This window comes from Salminus brasiliensis, chromosome 25, assembly GCF_030463535.1.
Source record: "Salminus brasiliensis chromosome 25, fSalBra1.hap2, whole genome shotgun sequence".
NCBI lineage: Eukaryota > Metazoa > Chordata > Actinopteri > Characiformes > Bryconidae > Salminus > Salminus brasiliensis.
In genome coordinates this window covers 13,808,510-13,826,466 of record NC_132902.1, presented here as the reverse complement: position 1 = coordinate 13,826,466, position 17,957 = coordinate 13,808,510, and positions in this window count along the sequence as shown.

Below are 17,957 nucleotides of genomic sequence, written 5' to 3'. Positions count from 1 at the left end.
GCTGGTGTGCATCCCTTCATGGTTGGTTGCTGCTGCCTGCGTACCCTCTGGATCTGGCTCTCCCGCTACATAAACTTCTCCATATTTGCCATACTTTGTTTTTTTTTCCTTTCTTCCTGTTTTCTCGTTCCCATGTATTGAAATGGCTTGTTCCTACTGTTTTGTCATGGTGCTGCCCGACTTGACTCTCCACTAGTGCTGCCCACTGCAATGCTGTCCTGCTCTGGATCATCACATTGATTTATTCACACCACACTAGATACTGCATAGCTGTAAAATTGTTAAATCTGCAAGGCCTTAACACTGAGTATGTGTCCTACACTCATTTAAATTCTCATAATGAATGGCTTGCTGACACATTACCCATAGCCATTTATTTATCATATCTCATTATTTTTGTCCAGTAACTCTTATATCCGTTGTCCATTAAAATCGTATAATCATTTGTTCCTCTAAATGTGAGACAGTTGCCACATTCGTCCTTTGGCTTGCATTTTTGTGACGTTTAACAAGATTTGACAAAATGTGACAAAATTTGAATTTAAAGTTTTAAATGAATTGATGCTCTACTGACTGAGCTGCTCTAAGAACCATTTAACCTGTCTCATCTTTTTTAATTAAGAAGTTTTCACTGCTGCATTCAGGTAATGCAGAAACCTACACGTGGAAAAAATAGAGATACTTGCAGACATCGACTATGAACCTGTTTACACCTGGTATTACCATGCATGTTTGGTGATCGGACCACATTCAGATTTCACTTGCATGCATAAAAAGACAGGTGTAAATACTCCCAAAATGCACAGTAATCAGATTACAATCAGATCACTCAAACCGCATTTGGAGGTGGTCAGAGACTGAGCTTGTCTACATTTAATACAAGTCTAAACAGAATGCATTTTCTGTGATCGGATCCAGTCGGTCAAGCAGAAATACAGCTGTCGAAAAATTGTTAAAACAAATCAAAATTACTGTGGATCTCGGCTTCCTCTCCATTCAATTTTGATGAGGAAACATTGTTTAGAGGAAGTAAAACAGAAATGATGTGATCGCCAGTGAGCTTTTTATGGAGGAAAGTAAAACTTATCTGGTCACACTGGGGATGCATTTTAATGACAAGTATAAACAGAATATAGTCAAAGTAGATCGAGATACTATTCGGATACAAAACCCATGTTAATGTTAGGTGTAAACAGGGCCCATATGTCACATTAATTTTAAGATTAGCATTGCCTGGACAAGCAGAGTCATGGTGATCCAACCTGAAGAACTGCATTTCTGTAAATCCACTGAGATGTGACAACATATATCGTAAAAAAGACTTTTTCCATCAAGGATATCAATCTGAAAGGCTTACCACAATTCCACAGTAAGAAATGTACAGGAAGAGCTGACAAGATTACATTTTAACCAAGACATTTAAAATGTCAGTGTCATACTGTGTAATAGGACATAGTTTAAATAAATCACTAACTGCTGTAGCACTTTTTATTCACTTATCCAAATTCCTTGGTGGTCGTTTTTACGCAAAATTGATTCCGAAATGTCTGTGTTGCACTTTTCTCAACTGTGTGGCACTGAAATTGTCTGGTATCAGTATTGAAGTTGGCAAAATGAGCTGTTTTTCTGCATGTTTCCATGTTCAGATCAAGTTTGCAAAGACCATCAACCACAAGCATGACTCCACTCCACAGTGTGGTTCCCAGTGCTTGGTTTGTGTTGGTTTTGGTTGATGGGCTCAGTCTGGCCAAGTGCTTTGACTTTGGTCTCTGATACAGTGAAATTTGGAAAATGTACTCTTCACTGACAGCTCAAAGAAAAGAACAAGCTGTGGGCTTTGTGAGCTTATACAAAACATACCAAAAAGTAGACCATGTATGGTAGGGCTGGAGTAGGACTCATTTACATGCATGATGCAGACCAGCCCACACATATTTTTTATCATTATGATGAGCAAAAAGCTAGTGCCAGCTAGTGATAAAATGAAAACCGGAGAAAGCTTTTGTCTTAGAGATGCCAAAGATGCCTTTATTAAGTATTTTACTGTTTTATTTGTTTTTTTATGAAGATGTTATGTATATGTTACTTGGGTTGGGGTGATACTTTTACAAGCCTATTTACAACCCTGTTTTTTGCCTCAAAATGAATCATGCTGATTTTCTTTTTATGGTGAGTTCATGTCACTGTGACAGCCCACAGTAGCTGTGCCTAGTCAAATCCATCCTAGCTTAGCTTAGCACTGTAACTAGAACAAATATTATCTGTACTTATTCAGGTCTTATTTAGTTGCTTATTTACTTATTCAGTTGCTGTCCTCTCTGTGTCCTCTCAGCACTTTGTGCAGTTAGCTTATTATGCCTGATAAGTTGCAGCTTTTCACTTTTTTTCATCTTCCTCAAGTAGCTTTTTAATTCAAAAGTAAATTCAAAAGTTACATCCTGGTGCATAAAGAGAGCTGTAATGTACATTAAATGGCTTTCCTATACACTTTAAGGTGGAATGGAATAAGGCTGGCAAGCAAGAAATCAACATTAGCTTCATGAACTACACAAAATAGTACAATTAGTCCATATTATGCATTGTCAATTAGGATTGAGCATAAATGTGGACTTGGGTTCCTGAGGACTGCTTTGAGAACCAATGTAAGGAACTACTTAAAGGAACATTTTATAGGGAACGCTATTCTCTAAATTGGAAAAATCATGTCTGAGCATGTAAAACATATATAGAGGAATTATATATTATAGGAAACAATAGACCACACTATAAACAACACCATTACTTTTATGTGAAACATAAGTAACCATTTAACAAACAATTCCATACACTAATACTACACAGGTTTTGTCATCCCTTTGTCCCTTTTGGGGCACCTGCTGTCTTGTGCATCTTATCTGTATGTGCCTCTTAAGGACACAGGTCAATTTTAAAAGCACACTTTATTCCACTTGTTTAATGATTTAGCTTCACAATTCAAACATTTGAGTAACTACACCAAATAGTACAATAAATTTAACTTAATATTTTATATTAGTTTGACACCACTAGTCTGAACGTAATATCCAGTCTGACATTTTAAGCCCTATGTTTATCAATATATTATTAATTACAATGCAAAAACTATTATTATTTGGTAACAGCATTGGTTTGCACAGAGTCCCACAGGGTTCTATTACGGGGTCTATGAAATTATGAAAGTATTGCATTATGAGGGTAAAGAACTGAAGTGTAAGTCCATATACAGGGTTTAAGGAGTAAACGCAAACTTGATAGTGCCTTTCACTTAGCAAAATAGAACTCTGGTCCTAATCAGGACACTAATTTATTATTATCATTATATGCAAAAATAATATTTACAACTTCATAGGAATGGCAGAATACACAGCTGAATTACAGAAGTTTGGGAAAGCCCAGAAAAGTCCCATTTTGCTTTGTTCCATTGTCCTTTTAGACAATGGAATTTTCTCTTTGGATTCATCTAGTTAAGTGGGCCATATGCGACTCAGATAAAATGGTAATGGTTTCCTTTGGGGAAGAGAGTGGAGGGAGAGTGCGAGGAGGGACGGCTGGTTGTCTTTTGTTCTGGTCATATAGAGACCGAACATTCCAATTCCTCTCAGGCCACAGCAAGGAAAGAGGTTTCCCATGATTCCAGAGGGACGAGGCTTTTATGTGTGTGTACATGTGCATGTGTTGGGCATGTATGTCTGGATCCTTTCAATATCTGTGTTGTGACAGAGGATAATGAATTTGACTACATCTGACATTAGTTACCCTTGCTGGCTGGAACTGATCTCTGTTTTGTGGTTAGTTTCCAAAGCCTGTGCTGCACTTGAGAAAGTCAGGCGAGCCTGCAACACACACATACACATTCACACACACTGGATACACTTACAATGTCATGGTTCATAACTGCAATTACTGCAGGCCATGTCTGGGGGATCAAACATTTAACACTAAACAAGTCCATCGCTGTTTAAAATGACCCCATAAGCACTATTCCCTACACTGGTAAAGCAGGAGCATTATGTAGAGCACTGCTGTAGAAAACACTATTCCTTACATTGGAAACTAAGGAGCACTATGTACAATATCATAGGCAACATTATAGAGAATACTATTCCTGACATTGGAAAATCAGGGGCATAATACAGTAACAGTTTATAACACTTATGGGGGGCACTATTACATACGTTAGAAATCCAGAGCATTATATAGATTGTTGGTATAGAGAATAATATTCCATACACTGGAAATTTAGGAGCACTATGTACACTTATATGGTCAATGGTATCCCAGTTATAAAGAACTATTATAGACAATACTGTTTCTTATATAATGGTATAGATAATTATTAGAGTGAATACTATTTCCTACATTGGAAAATCAGAAAATGTTTATAGGACATATATGTTATGTTACTGCCTACATTGGAAAATAGGGAACGGACAATGGACATTGGACAATTGGAGAATGAGGAGAAATATATACAGGGAACAGTATTTCCTGCATTGGAAAATCAGGGGCACTACACAGAACATTAAAATAGAGACCTACTCTAGGGAACACTATTCCCTGCATTGAAAAATCAGGGGCACTACACAGAACACTAAAATAGGGAACACTACTTCCTACATTGGAAGATCAAGAGCATTACATAGAATACTGATACAGGGAATATTATTCCCTGCATTGGAAGACAGAGAGCACTACACAGAACACTGTTATACAGAACTTCTATAGGGAACACTTCTTTATAGAACACACATACAGGGATCACTATTCCCTGCATTGGAAAATCAGGAGAACACTGATAGAACACTTTCATAGAGCAGTGGTTCTCAAACCCTAGTCCACATTATGCATCATGAGTTGAGTTTAAGGAAAAATATGGACTGTTTGGGGGGCTCTGAGAATAGGTTTAAGAACACCTTTTCTAAAGACCTACTATAGGAAACACTGTTCCTAAAATCAGGAGCATTACAGAAAATTTTTTTCTAGGAAACACTATCTCCTACATGGAAATTGAAGAGCACTAGGTAGAACACTGTTATATGAAAACATTATAGGCAACTATAATCCTTACTTACAAGGGAGTGCAAGGGAGCTTTATGTACAACACTATTATATGGGACAGAATTCATGATTCAGTAATCTGTTTTGTATACTACTGCTATGCCGGTTTGTTCATCACTCTGTCCCAGTTGCCTCATTTGCACGTATCTCTTGAGGACACAGGTCATCAATCTTTAAAGCACACCTGATTCCACTTGTTTCATCAGTTAGCTTCACTCTTCAAATGTTTGATTAGTTGAATAAGGTGTGTTCCAGCTTGTGTGAGATGTAAACTGAAACTACACCGGCCTTTAGCAGATAAGAAAAGGAAAAAAGTTAAGACACCCTATGTCACCCCTATGCAGAATTCTGTTTCCTATCATCATCTACCAGTCTCTGACACCGAGGAGTTTCCACATTTCTCCATGCAGAATTCAACTTTTATTATAAAGACCTGTCAAGTTATTATTCTAATAACTTGACCTGCCCGTGTTGGCCATTGGTTTAAATGTTCTCCCCTTTTAAAATTTTTCGGACAGTGGAACATCTGATTCCTAATTGTTCTGAGATCTTTTTAAATCCCTTACCAGACTCACATGCATCTACAACCTTTTTTTTGCAGACATCAGAAAGCCTCTTTGGATCTGGCCATGGTAATTCCACTTACCATTAAACTAAATGTCTGAGGTTGAAATAAGACCAGTTCTGCCAAAATACCCCAAATCTAACCATGATCTAATCATCTGCAGCTGATGTGGTGCGCCTGATTATATTGAGGCATTTCCGTAGTAATAAAGATGGGGGGTGTCCTAACTGTATGTTGTTATTGGTAAAACAAAGATCAAATGTTCATGTGTTTAAATCTGCATGGACAAAAGTACTTGGACACCTGCTCATTCATACTTTCCTTAGTCAAGGTTATTTAAAAGAAAGAGCTTATCTTGCTTTTGTTGGAGTAACTGTCTCTGCTGTCCAGGGAAGACTTTCTACTAGAGACATTGAGCATTGCTGTGAGGATTTGATTGTATGTACAGACAAGAGCATTAGTGAGGTCAGGATATTGGATGATCACCACCCTACCTCAACCTTAACATCTTAACTCACCCAAAAAGTACTGGATGGAGCACCTTCATTCCAGAGAACACAGTTCCACTGCTCCACAGCTCAATGCTGGGGGGCTTTATACCCCCCAATCCCAAGTCTGGCATTAGACATAATAATGGTTTATCATGTTTATCTGCTCCAGAGAGTCCGATTCTATTGACAATACTTCTCTGTAGGGACGAGACAATCTGTGGATGTGTATGGGTGTAACATGAAGTAGCTGAATGCATTCATTAGAAGGGGTTTTATCTGGATATATAGTGTATGTAAAAAAGAGACAGAGGCTGTCACATGACTGCACAACCAAAATATCAGATATTTCTTTTTTTTTTGATGTTACCAATTATTTTGCATCAGATCTACTAAAATTGATGACTAATATTTGGCTACCCTGTCTTACACAGCAAACATTATTACATGGATATTAGAGACATAATGCAAGGTTCTGCAGGAGTTGGTGAGGTATTAGAAGCAAAGCTGGACCAGGACGTTACAAATGACTTTTTGAATTGGAAAAACATCACACAGACCAGCGCTGGCGCAGCCCTGTATGGAGAGGCCAAGTTAACTGAACACTGCGTAGGATGAAAAACACTGCATTTCTGTGCCATTAGAGATAGAGAGTGTGTTCTTGATCCACCTGATGAAAGAGCCTGTCTTCGCGAAGGCTTAAGAGTACCAGACACAGACGGTTACTGTCCTGAGCCAAAACTACGCACTACGCGCGAGTGTGTGCGTGTCTATAGGGGAAGCGCAAATGGCCTGACAAGGCACACACACACACCTGCACACAAGGGTTTAACTTGTCACTGTAAAATAAATCATTAAAATTCTCTGGAACTGCTCCATCTGCACTACTGGAGCTGTAATATTTCCAGACTGTAGGAATTCCATGCCTGCGGATGCAGATTTCATATCTTAATTCCCGCTGTACAGGCACTGATCTAGCATTAGTTTTGCCTTTTGCATAGGATTACCCACTGTCTGGCTGCTGAAAAGGCACTGACATTTTTAAAGGTGAAACGTTTATGGCATGTCCTATCAAGGGAATTTCTTTTTCACAGATGTCCTGCCAAAGTTGAAGTGCTTCAAGCTGCATTGCATCGGTGCTGCTGAAAGCAGGTGTTGTCTACCATACATTAGGAAAAAAACACCTACGCTATGTTGCTACACACCATTACCAAATGCACAGCCAATACTGTAGGAGTTGGGAATTGCATAGGGAAAGACATGAACTTTGGTTCAACCAAACAGTTGGTGGTAGAACATGTTCTCTGAGATACTTTCTAAAACAAAGACAAAGATATACATACATATTTATCATTGGTGTTGGACACAGATGGAATTTGGCCTTGGCCTTTAACCCATTCATGCAGTGAGCACACACATACACACTAGTGGTCAAACACACACACAAAGTGAACAGTGAGCACACATGCCTGGAGCGGTGGACAAGGATGGCTGTGTTGTCCGGGGAGCTTTAAGGGCCCAACAGTGGCAGCTTGCTGAGGTCAGCTATTGAACCCACAACCCTGTCATCGATAGCCTGGTGCTCTAACTACTAGGGTCTTTAAGTGTCATTTGAACCTACACTGCAAAATAAAGTTTCTGAAATGGTTTCTGTCTTCATATCAAATCAATTAAAGAGACCTTTTGACATTTGACACAACTGTATAGAAGTACACAACGTAGCTCATTATGTTCCTCTAGGAATATGGGGTGCAGAGGGGGTCACAGGTGAGAGGTGAGATCAAATATTGCTAAAAATAAATATTTAAATTACTTTTTTATTTTCGCTATCTAACGTTCCAATTTAGTAATGTTGGTTTATCTTCCTGACTTTGTCTTGTCTGGGTTCTAGGAAAACTCTCTATTCAGTATAGAGCAGTGCTCACCAGCCATCCCCCTGAAAATCATCCATCTTGCAGGTATCATTTCCACCTCCGGTCTAGCATAACTCATTCAGCTAATCCAGGACTTCTAAAGTCAGTTGTGGTCGATTAGGGGAAAGGACATTTTCAGTATTCCCTAAGAGCATGAAAACTGCAACAGATTCACCAGCTGCCTCTCCTGTCTATTTGGAAGCTGCTGGGAGCAAGTTTGAGGGTGCCTGTTTTTGCAGTGCCTGGGGAGCAGAGAGGGTTAAAGGCCTTGCTCAAGGGCCCAACAGTGGCAGCTTGCTGAGCCCGGGTATTGAACCCACAACCCTGTCATTAATAGCCCAACTGCTGATCCACCACTGTCCAGGCAGGAAGGCCTTGAAGTGTCCTGGTTATTTGAGCCTACACTGCAAAATAAAGGTCCTGAAACGGTTCCGGTCTTCATATCAAATCAATTTAAGAGACCTGGATTGTCATTTTAACTGTACACAATGTAGCTTATCAAGTTCATAGGCGCTAAGGAATTACAAGGGGTGGGCAGGTGAGCGATAAGATAGAAAATTGCTAAGTATAAATATTAAATACTTATATATACATTTATATTAGGTATAAATAATTAGATATTTAATATAATATATAAATATGTTTTTATTTTTGCTTTAATGTTTGATTATGTTCTTTTAAAAACAATAAACAGCCCAAATTAGTGTCATATGAGCAGTAGCGTCATATGTTGTCAACTGGCACCGGGTCAAAATTTCCAAAATAAGCTGCTTCATTTCTGTAAATTTAGTAACAGTAGATAAAGAAAGACAAGGCACACATAAAAAAGAAAAGAAATAAGAAATATGAAAGAAAATATGGTGAGGGTTATTTAAAGTATGAGTTTAAAATACGAGTGTGTGGGGAGGTAAGGCTGCAGTGTGTTATCTGTCCAGGAACAAATTATAGCTTGTGTACAAGATTCAGAGTTTGGAATCCAGTGAACTTGCACAAACGGGAAACAAGCAAGATACAAACTCTCAAAAAATGTCAAGGAAGCCTGAATTTGAATACCTCTAGGACCTTGGTGGAACATAGAACAACACAAGACAAGACTACACAAGACTACATGCAGGGCAATGTGTAACATGTAAGCAAAATTGTGTCTAAATTCTAGGAAAACTCTATAATCAGTATAGAGCAGTGCTCACCAGCCGCCCCCCTGAAGATCAGCCTTCTTGAAGGGTTCGCCTTCACCTTCAGTCTAGCTCTAACTCATTCAGCTAATCCAGGACTTCTGAAGTCAAGTCAGTTGTGGTCGGTTAGGGTTGGAGGAAAATTCTAGTATTTCCTAAGAGCATGAAAACTGCAACAGATTCACCAGTTGCCTCTCCTGTCCTCTCCTGTCTATTTGGACTATTTGGCTGAGTGCCAGTTTGTGAGACTAGGTTCTCTCTCCAGTTGTTCCAAAAGTGTCATCTACATGGTCCTTCACCCCTTGTAATTCCTTAGCGCCTATGAACTTGATAAGCTACATTGTGTACAGTTAAAATGACAATCCAGGTCTAGACTGATTGCCTCATCCAGACCAGACCCTTATCACTTTCTATAAACTGCTTGAATGTGGGATTGGCAGACCTCCATGCAGGTATTACTTATTGCTAGACGTTCCCGTACTCCATCTCTAACTATACTGAGCTCCTCAGCTGTTCACACAGTATCCTCACAACTATCATGGATTCATTTCTCATTCTCACTCTTGTTAGACAACCTCTACATCAGCCATTTTTAGCAGTACTTTTGCCCTTGGTTTGCTCACTGGGTGCTGCAATTCTGTAAACATATGTCACAATTCTACTGAACTGGGGTCAACCTTCAGTGCATGCATGGAGAATACACAGTACATGCCATTTGGGTTAGATTAGATTGGGTGTCAATCTAATAAAAGGTTTTAATGGCGTTGATCACAAATTAAAATGCTAGGTAGCATGTCCTTGAATTGTTGGGTGGAACAATAAATAAATGTGAGGTTTATATATATATATATATATATATATATATATATATATATATATATATATATATATATATATATATATATATAATTTCTCCAGCCAGAATCCTTTTTTTCTTATAATATCTCAGTGTAGAAAGCTTTAGCTTCAAATACGACGAAGCTCTGACACAGAAGCTTTAATGAAGAAAATGTTTTCACAACTTTTTAAGAGATAAATGGATGAACAGTGGTTGGGCTGGGTTAAGCGAGTATGTGTGTGTGTGAGAGAGAGAGAGAGAGAGATGAGGGATGGAGTAAGAGAATGAAGGTTAGTTATGAGATTTAATCCATATTTCAGCAGAAATAAATGTGATCTACCCTCTGAGCTCAACAGTAGCGGCTCTGTGTTTACATCTCTAAATAAAACCGTAAAGATCTTGGTATTTTTGGTCAATTTCGTAAGTTGATTAATTTGCGTTAATTTGTAGATGTGTGTTAATGCATTAACGTTGACAACACTAGTTAATGCTGGTAAGTCGTTGCATTTGCATGGTATTGTGGTAACAGTAGTGGTTTAGGAGTTTTGCCACGGTGTGTGGAATTTTACTGTTTGGGAATCAGTAAATTGCTACAGCATATAGCCACAAAATAGCTCATAATAATCATAATGATGATAAAAAATAAAGTCCCAATGCAATGTCTCATGTTATAAGTAGTCAAATTCCTGATTTACAAATTCCTGTAATGCATGATACACTGAATAAAACCACACAAAACATTTATAGAGTAATTTCTGCTCATTTTCAGGTTCCGTTTTCATTCCGAAAACCAGTTTAGAACCCCGATGTTTGGCTCTGGCTATGTGCTATTTTATTTAATATGTATTTATTCCACAGTTTATTTGTACTCGCTTATTGTTCCAGGGCTTTTTGTACATTTGAACAGTGCTCATAGTACTGGTGTTTAATTCATTTCTGTGCCAAAAAAAAGAAATAAATAAATGAACACAAAGCTTTCTTGTTAGCTGTTGTCAGATCAAAACTGTTTTATCAACAGCTAAAAAGAGAAAACAACAGCCCTATTTTGGGACGTGTTTGTCACACAATCCTAATAATGCTGTGAAGCCTCTACTGCAGTCAATTCAAAAGTCTGGTGGCTGGTATAAGTGGGCTTGTGGCGCTAAGCCATTCTACTCTTTCAACAACAAAAAAAAAGAATTTTTAAAATTCATTGATTCAAATGATTTTGTTTTTTGTTTTTTTGTACTTCTATAATTTTACCAATATGTTTGGGATGAGTTGGAGGGTTTGGGATGAGTCAGGGATAGGGTAGGGTGGTGATTATCCAACATTGTGACCTCACTCTTGTCAGTGAACATGTTAAAAGATGGTAAAACTGTGTTTTTTTTTTTCTTTATGTTATCTGAAAGTTGAAGGAGGCTGTATAAAGGCTTTTAAGGCTGTTTATTGGTTTTGATAAATGAGTATGTAAATGTTTATGTATTAATGTTCATTAACATGGCAGCATGGTTTTAGAGGTATTTAACTCTTAAGGCCTATTCACATCAAGTAAGATTTTTTCAGATGTGATTTTTAACGTAGTGGAACCTTCACAGCATGTCCTACAGGTTTTTGCCCTCTGCACTCTGTAAACGGAGCTAGAAATCTCCTATATGTCTTCTTTTTCTCTGCCCTCTGTCTGCTTTTGCTCTCTTTAATTTCCAAACGAGTGCTTATTAGCGAGATAAGCTATAGTTCGTGGTTCTTTCTGGACATGAACGGACTAGGACGCACCTAGAAAACCTAAAGAGTCAACATCGTAGATCAGCCTTTCAGCTCCACAATATCATTTCTTCAAACTCTGCAATTTAATAGCAGCGCGTTGCTGTTCATCATATAAGCTTTTGTTTTGCTTTTGTTAATATACATGTTTAAATATATAAAAACAAAAACTTGAAGTACATTTTAAACAGACTCAGTGTGTATTAGGCCTTTACTCTCACACATACACACTGTCCTACAACCTAGGCCTACTTGAAGCCTCCCAGCCACAACATCTTAACCACGACAGATGCCTGTGTGTCCCCGGTGTCCTCTTTTTTTAAAAATCAAAATATGGTCACCCTAAGCTGGCATGACAGCTCGCATCCCCGTTGCTGTAAGAGTTTAAAAATAAAGGTACCACAAAGGATCCTTTGAGCGATGCCATATCTGTAAATAATATGAGATGAAAATGAGATATCAGTGTGAGAAACCTTTCACATGAAACCATTTAACCAATCCTTCAAAAGGTTCTTCACACTGGCAGATCTCTCTCCCTAACAACCATGGTTCTTTACGGAACCCAAACACCCTACTGAAGCACCTATAATATTTGAGAGTGTAGCTGGCAAGAGGGTCTCAAATGTGGAGCTTCAGTGTGTGTGTGAGCTACTGATGGGTGTTTTTTGTTTTTGTCCTCCCATCCAATATTATGGCCAGTCATCACACTAAAACAGCATCAATGTGTCTGTCCTACACCACTACAACATGCCACTGCTTGGTTATAGAGTGTGCAACCAGAAGGCTGTAGAAATCTAAAATACCTTAAGGTTCCTTTAGGGGTTTTTTTAGGGGTTGTTTTGGTGCTTTCCTTTTTTACGGGCCCATAGAATAGCAAAGCCAGCCCTGTCATAAAACATTAACTATGACAAATGCGGCAATCCTCTGTCTACGTCTGTGGTTTCTCCAACAAGGACCCCATCCAAGGATCTGTCCTTCACAGACAATAAGGACTTGATCAACACTCAAGAATGCACTGTCAGTGAGATCTTACTGTAATTGGCCGTACGGATTCTTGGAGCAGACAAGAGGGGGGGGCACAACACGACATCACCCATCTGACAGCACTCTCAACCCATTAGAATCATCCCTCTATCCCGGCAGAGGTATGGGCGGAATGGCGGACGGATGGATGGATTGCGTTTATTTTCATTCCAAAAAATCTGGAATATGAGCGCTGGATCCCTCAACGGGATGCTTCATAAAACCTGGAATGTGCTTCAAAGAATGTGCCCTATCTGCCCTGCATGAATAAAACAGCTGCCACTTAGCAGTCTGCACAATGCCCAAAGGTCTAAACCGGAGCAAAGCCTGGTTGTAATGGCACACACACACACAGTTTCCCCCTTTCCCCACAGTCTTTGTACTACCCTAAGGACATACATTGTAGAGCTCAGCTTCATTTTGTAGCTCATTCTGATGGTACAATTCATGTTAAAAGAATAGGGGAGAGAGTTGGAGCGAGAGAAAGAGAAAGGGAGAGAGAGAGAGAGAGAGAGAGAAAGAGAGAGAGAGAGAGAGAGAGAGAGAGAGAGAGAGAGAGAGCTTACAATATAATTGAAAGTCATATTCAAAGTGGTCTGTGGCCGGGTGTGAACCTACCAGAAAAGATCACTGAACTAGCATCAAAACTTTTCTCAGTGTTCTGTTCTACAGCAAAAGCAGAACGTCTGAAGTGTGTGTTTTCTAACAGCATCCAGGCAAAATCTGCAGTGTAAAGGGGACAGTACAGGTGGCCAGTGATGAGATGAGGCCTGAAATCTGAAGTCTTAGCAAACCCGAGCATAAGCATGGTTATTATCCGGTGTCGACCAGAAGAGGATGGGTATCCTTTTTGAGTCTGGGTTCTTTTCACAGTTTCTTGCTCTTGATCTAAGGGGGAGTTTTCCTTGCCACTGTTGCCACTGGCTTGCTCAAATAAGGCTCGGACACGGATCTCTGCAAAGCTGCTTTGTGACAACATTCGCTGCTCTTCCTGTTTTTTTATTAAGATTAACAAACTTAATAAATTTTCTATATTTAATGCTTAGTTAACTTTTTGCTGAGTTTGATGTTCCCCTGTCTCACAACAAGACTCCTGACTAAGATTCATCGCCATGGAAACTTACGCTGCTGGTTAAATTCAGGATGCCGAATCAAACATAGCTTTCAGACCAATCAGGGTTGAGCTTCTGCCAATCAGGGACAGCCTTCTGATGGAAGTGGTCCCCATCAGGTCACATGTTATTTCCTTTTAAGCTGTGTTCACACTGTACCTGAACTTTACAGAGGTTTGAGTTGTTTTTCTGCTCCTCTTTAGCCCTGATGAGATCTCAGACCACTTTACTCATTTAGAACCCCAGCTATGTATCACCTAGGTCCTAAAGACCTGGGTTAGCAAGTCAGGCATGTACTGTTGTCTCATTTTCTTTATGTTTATTGTTTTTTTCTTCATTTTTTCTAAAAACAAAAGAAAAACTTCAATATTTGTGTGTGTTGCAGAGAGCTGGTGTCATACCATTGCCTCTTCCTGAGACCACACAATTTCATATCCAGATTTTGTTTGTTGAGGCCTGAAAGATTAACAGCTTTTTAATCTGAATTGTAATTTGAATGGATGAACTAATTGTTGTTCTAACTGCAGAAGCTGCATTTTAAGTATCCATTAGCCTGCAAGTCATTTCAACATGCAAAATAAAACACTAAATACAAATGGAAACGTGAACGTCCTGCTGAGGACGACTCAGAAGCCACCAACATGCCTATGCCGAGCATGACAAAGAATGCATGCACTACTATTCATTAAGAAAAGCAGCTTGACATTAGATGTATCTGAGCAAGTGAGTGAGGCACAAGGTCCAGTGGACAGGTTGCTACCGAAGAAGAACAGCACATTGTGTGTGGGGGAAAACACATTCATCAAAAACAGGTACTGTACAAGACATGTTGAGCACTGCTGCTAACCTTACAAGGCAACACCACAAACCTCTCAAACGCTGGACAAAGCATCACAGACATCTATATGATGAGTGCATATCTAAAAGGTCCAGCCATGAACCCCCTACCTCAGTCGCAGTATTTTTAATATGATGGCCGGTGAAACCTCACGCTAACCATCACGCCATATGAGAAAAGCTTACAAATGCACATTATTATGGATGTTACTCCTCAGCTTATGTGATCATTCATCTTGCGTTATTTGTCTCGTTATTCATTGTTGGCTTTTAATGTTTTTAACTAAAACTTAAAAACTTAATTTCATCCATGAATCCTGAGGATCTTTTCATGTAGGAATAAGTTTATAAATATATATATATATATATATATATATACAGTCATGCCCGAAAGTATTCATACCCCTGGCAAAGTTTGACTTAATTTACTTTTATTTAACCAGAAGTTATATTTTTGCCTTGAAACGACACAGGCATCTCCCAGGAGATAACACGATGATGTACAAGAGGCATCATTGTGGGAAAAAGTATTTCTCAGCTTTTATACACATTTGAACAAAAAGTGGCATGTCCAAAATTATTCATACCCTTTGAAAACTGTCACAGTATATGGGAAAATCCAAAGTTCTATACCATTCCAAATAGTCCAAGCTGTTTTAAAGCATCCTAATTACCCTGATTCATTGGGAACAGCTGTTTTAATCAACTCAACAGGAGAAAAACAGCAGCTCTCTGCAGTTGGTTTGTGGACAGTCATGGCTAAGACAAAGGAGCTCACTAAGGACCTGCGGCTGTGCATTGTGGCCGTTCACAAGTCAGGAAAGGGCTATAAAGCCATATCAAAATGTTTTCAAGTTCCAGTGGCTACAGTGCAAAGTATTATTAAAAAATACAAGAAGTTCCGCACTGTGGAAAATCTCAGAAGATGTGGTCGGAAGCCAAAAGTGACACCTGTGCTGGCCAGGAGAATAGTGAGAGAGGTGAAGAAAAATCCAAGGATCACCACCAAGGCCATCCTGGTGAATCTGGACTCTGCTGGTGGCGACATCTCAAGGCAGACAGTTCAACGGACACTGCACACTGCTGGGTTCCACGGACGCAGGCCAAGGAGGACACCACTTCTCCAGAAAAGGCACACAAAAGCCCGCTTGACCTTTGCAAATGCTCATCTGGACAAAGAAGAAGACTTCTCGTGTTCTGTTTTATGGTCAGATGAAACAAAAATTGAATTGTTTGGCCACAATGATGTGTGCACCATTTGGCGTAAAAAAGGAGAAGCCTTCAACCCTAAGAACACCATCCCCACTGTCAAACATGGTGGTGGGAACCTAATGTTTTGGGGGTGTTTTTCAGCCAATGGACCAGGGAACTTGATCGCAGTAAATGGCACCATGAAAAAAGAGCAATACATCAAGATTCTCAACAACAACATCAGGCAGTCTGCAGAGAAACTTGGCCTTGGGAACCGGTGGACATTTCAGCACGACAACGACCCAAAACACACAGCCAAAGTGGTGAAGAAATGGTTAGCAGACAAAAACATTAATGTTTTGCAGTGGCCCAGCCAGAGTCCTGACTTGAATCCAATTGAGAATCTGTGGAGGGAGCTAAAGATCAGGGTGATGGCAAGGAGACCCTCGAACCTCAAAGAGTTGGAGCTCATCACTAAAGATGAATGGGCAAAAATACCAGTGGAGACATGCAAAAAGCTGGTCAGCAATTACAGGAAGCGTTTGATTGCTGTAATAGCCAATAAAGGCTTTTCTATTAATTATTGAGAAGGGTATGAATAATTTTGGACATGCCACTTTTTGTTCAAATGTGTATAAAAGCTGAGAAATACTTTTTCCCACAATGATGCCTCTTGTACATCATCGTGTTATCTCCTGGGAGATGCCTGTGTCATTTCCAGGCAAAAATATAATTTCTGGTTAAATAAAAGTAAATTTAAGTCAAACTTTGACAGGGGTATGAATACTTTCGGGCATGACTGTATATATATATATATATATATATTTGATAGCTATGTGTATCAGTAATACATCAATCGCAATGTAAATTGCAGTGGCAATATTGTGCAGACAATCTTCATTAGATAAGTTCCGCAAATTGTTCAGCCCTATTCCAGGCGTGAAACAAAAGTGCGGACTACAAAACGAATGAGCCGAACCGAGACCTTCTCAGAGGGTGGTCTCAGATCAGTTTGTTTAGGTGCTCTTTAGAGAGGTCTGAGTTTCAGAAACCATGACACAGCAGCCATTAACTCCACTTCAGTCACTGAAACAGTCCAAGTGTGAAATCGCCCTGAGATAAGCAGTACTCCAAAAACGAACCCATTCGCATGTGGACAACACCAGGACCTGGTAGTAGGAGTAGTATTCCTTGGTTACTGTTACTATGTCCATCAAACCTTCACTTCAGCGCAGGCCATTGAATCACCTGGTAACCTCTATAACAGTGATCTGTAATGCTGCTCCTGCAGAGCTACTTTCCCGCAGACTTTAGATCCAGCCCTAATCCACCCACCTGATCCAACTAATTACTGCCCGTGTTGGCTGAATGGATCCTGTGAGATTTGGGTTGGAGCTGAAACCTGCATGAAGGTAGTTCTCAAGATGTAGGGGATGAATCAGTATCACACTGCCTCGAGTGGCCAGCTCGGCTTTTTCATCCCTGCTGAACATTACGATTAAAGACTGACGGCTTTGCTACTTATTAGTAATTGGCTTAATGGTTACCATTACAGTCCACTGTAGGACACCATCATAAGGACTAAGGTTAGGGTTACATTTGGGAGCGATTCAGTGTTTCTCATCAGACATTCATTTGAGTTCAAATTCAATGCTGAAAACATTGGCATGCTGGCATGCTGATCAGCCATTACGTTAATACCATCCGCCTAATATTGTGTAGGTGTCCCTTTTACTGCCAAAACAGCTCCGACCTGCCGAGACATGGACTCCACAAGACCTCTGAAGGTGTCCTGTGGTATCGGGCACCAAGACGTTAACAGCTGATTCTTTAAGCTATTTATGCTGTGAGGTGGGACCTCAATGGATTGCATCACTGAGGCATGGGGGTCCATGACCCTATCACCACTTTGGGACACATTTGGTCAGTACAAACCACTGCATTTTTGGAGATGATCCATTATAATTAGGACCTTGTCAAAGTGGCTCAGGGTCTT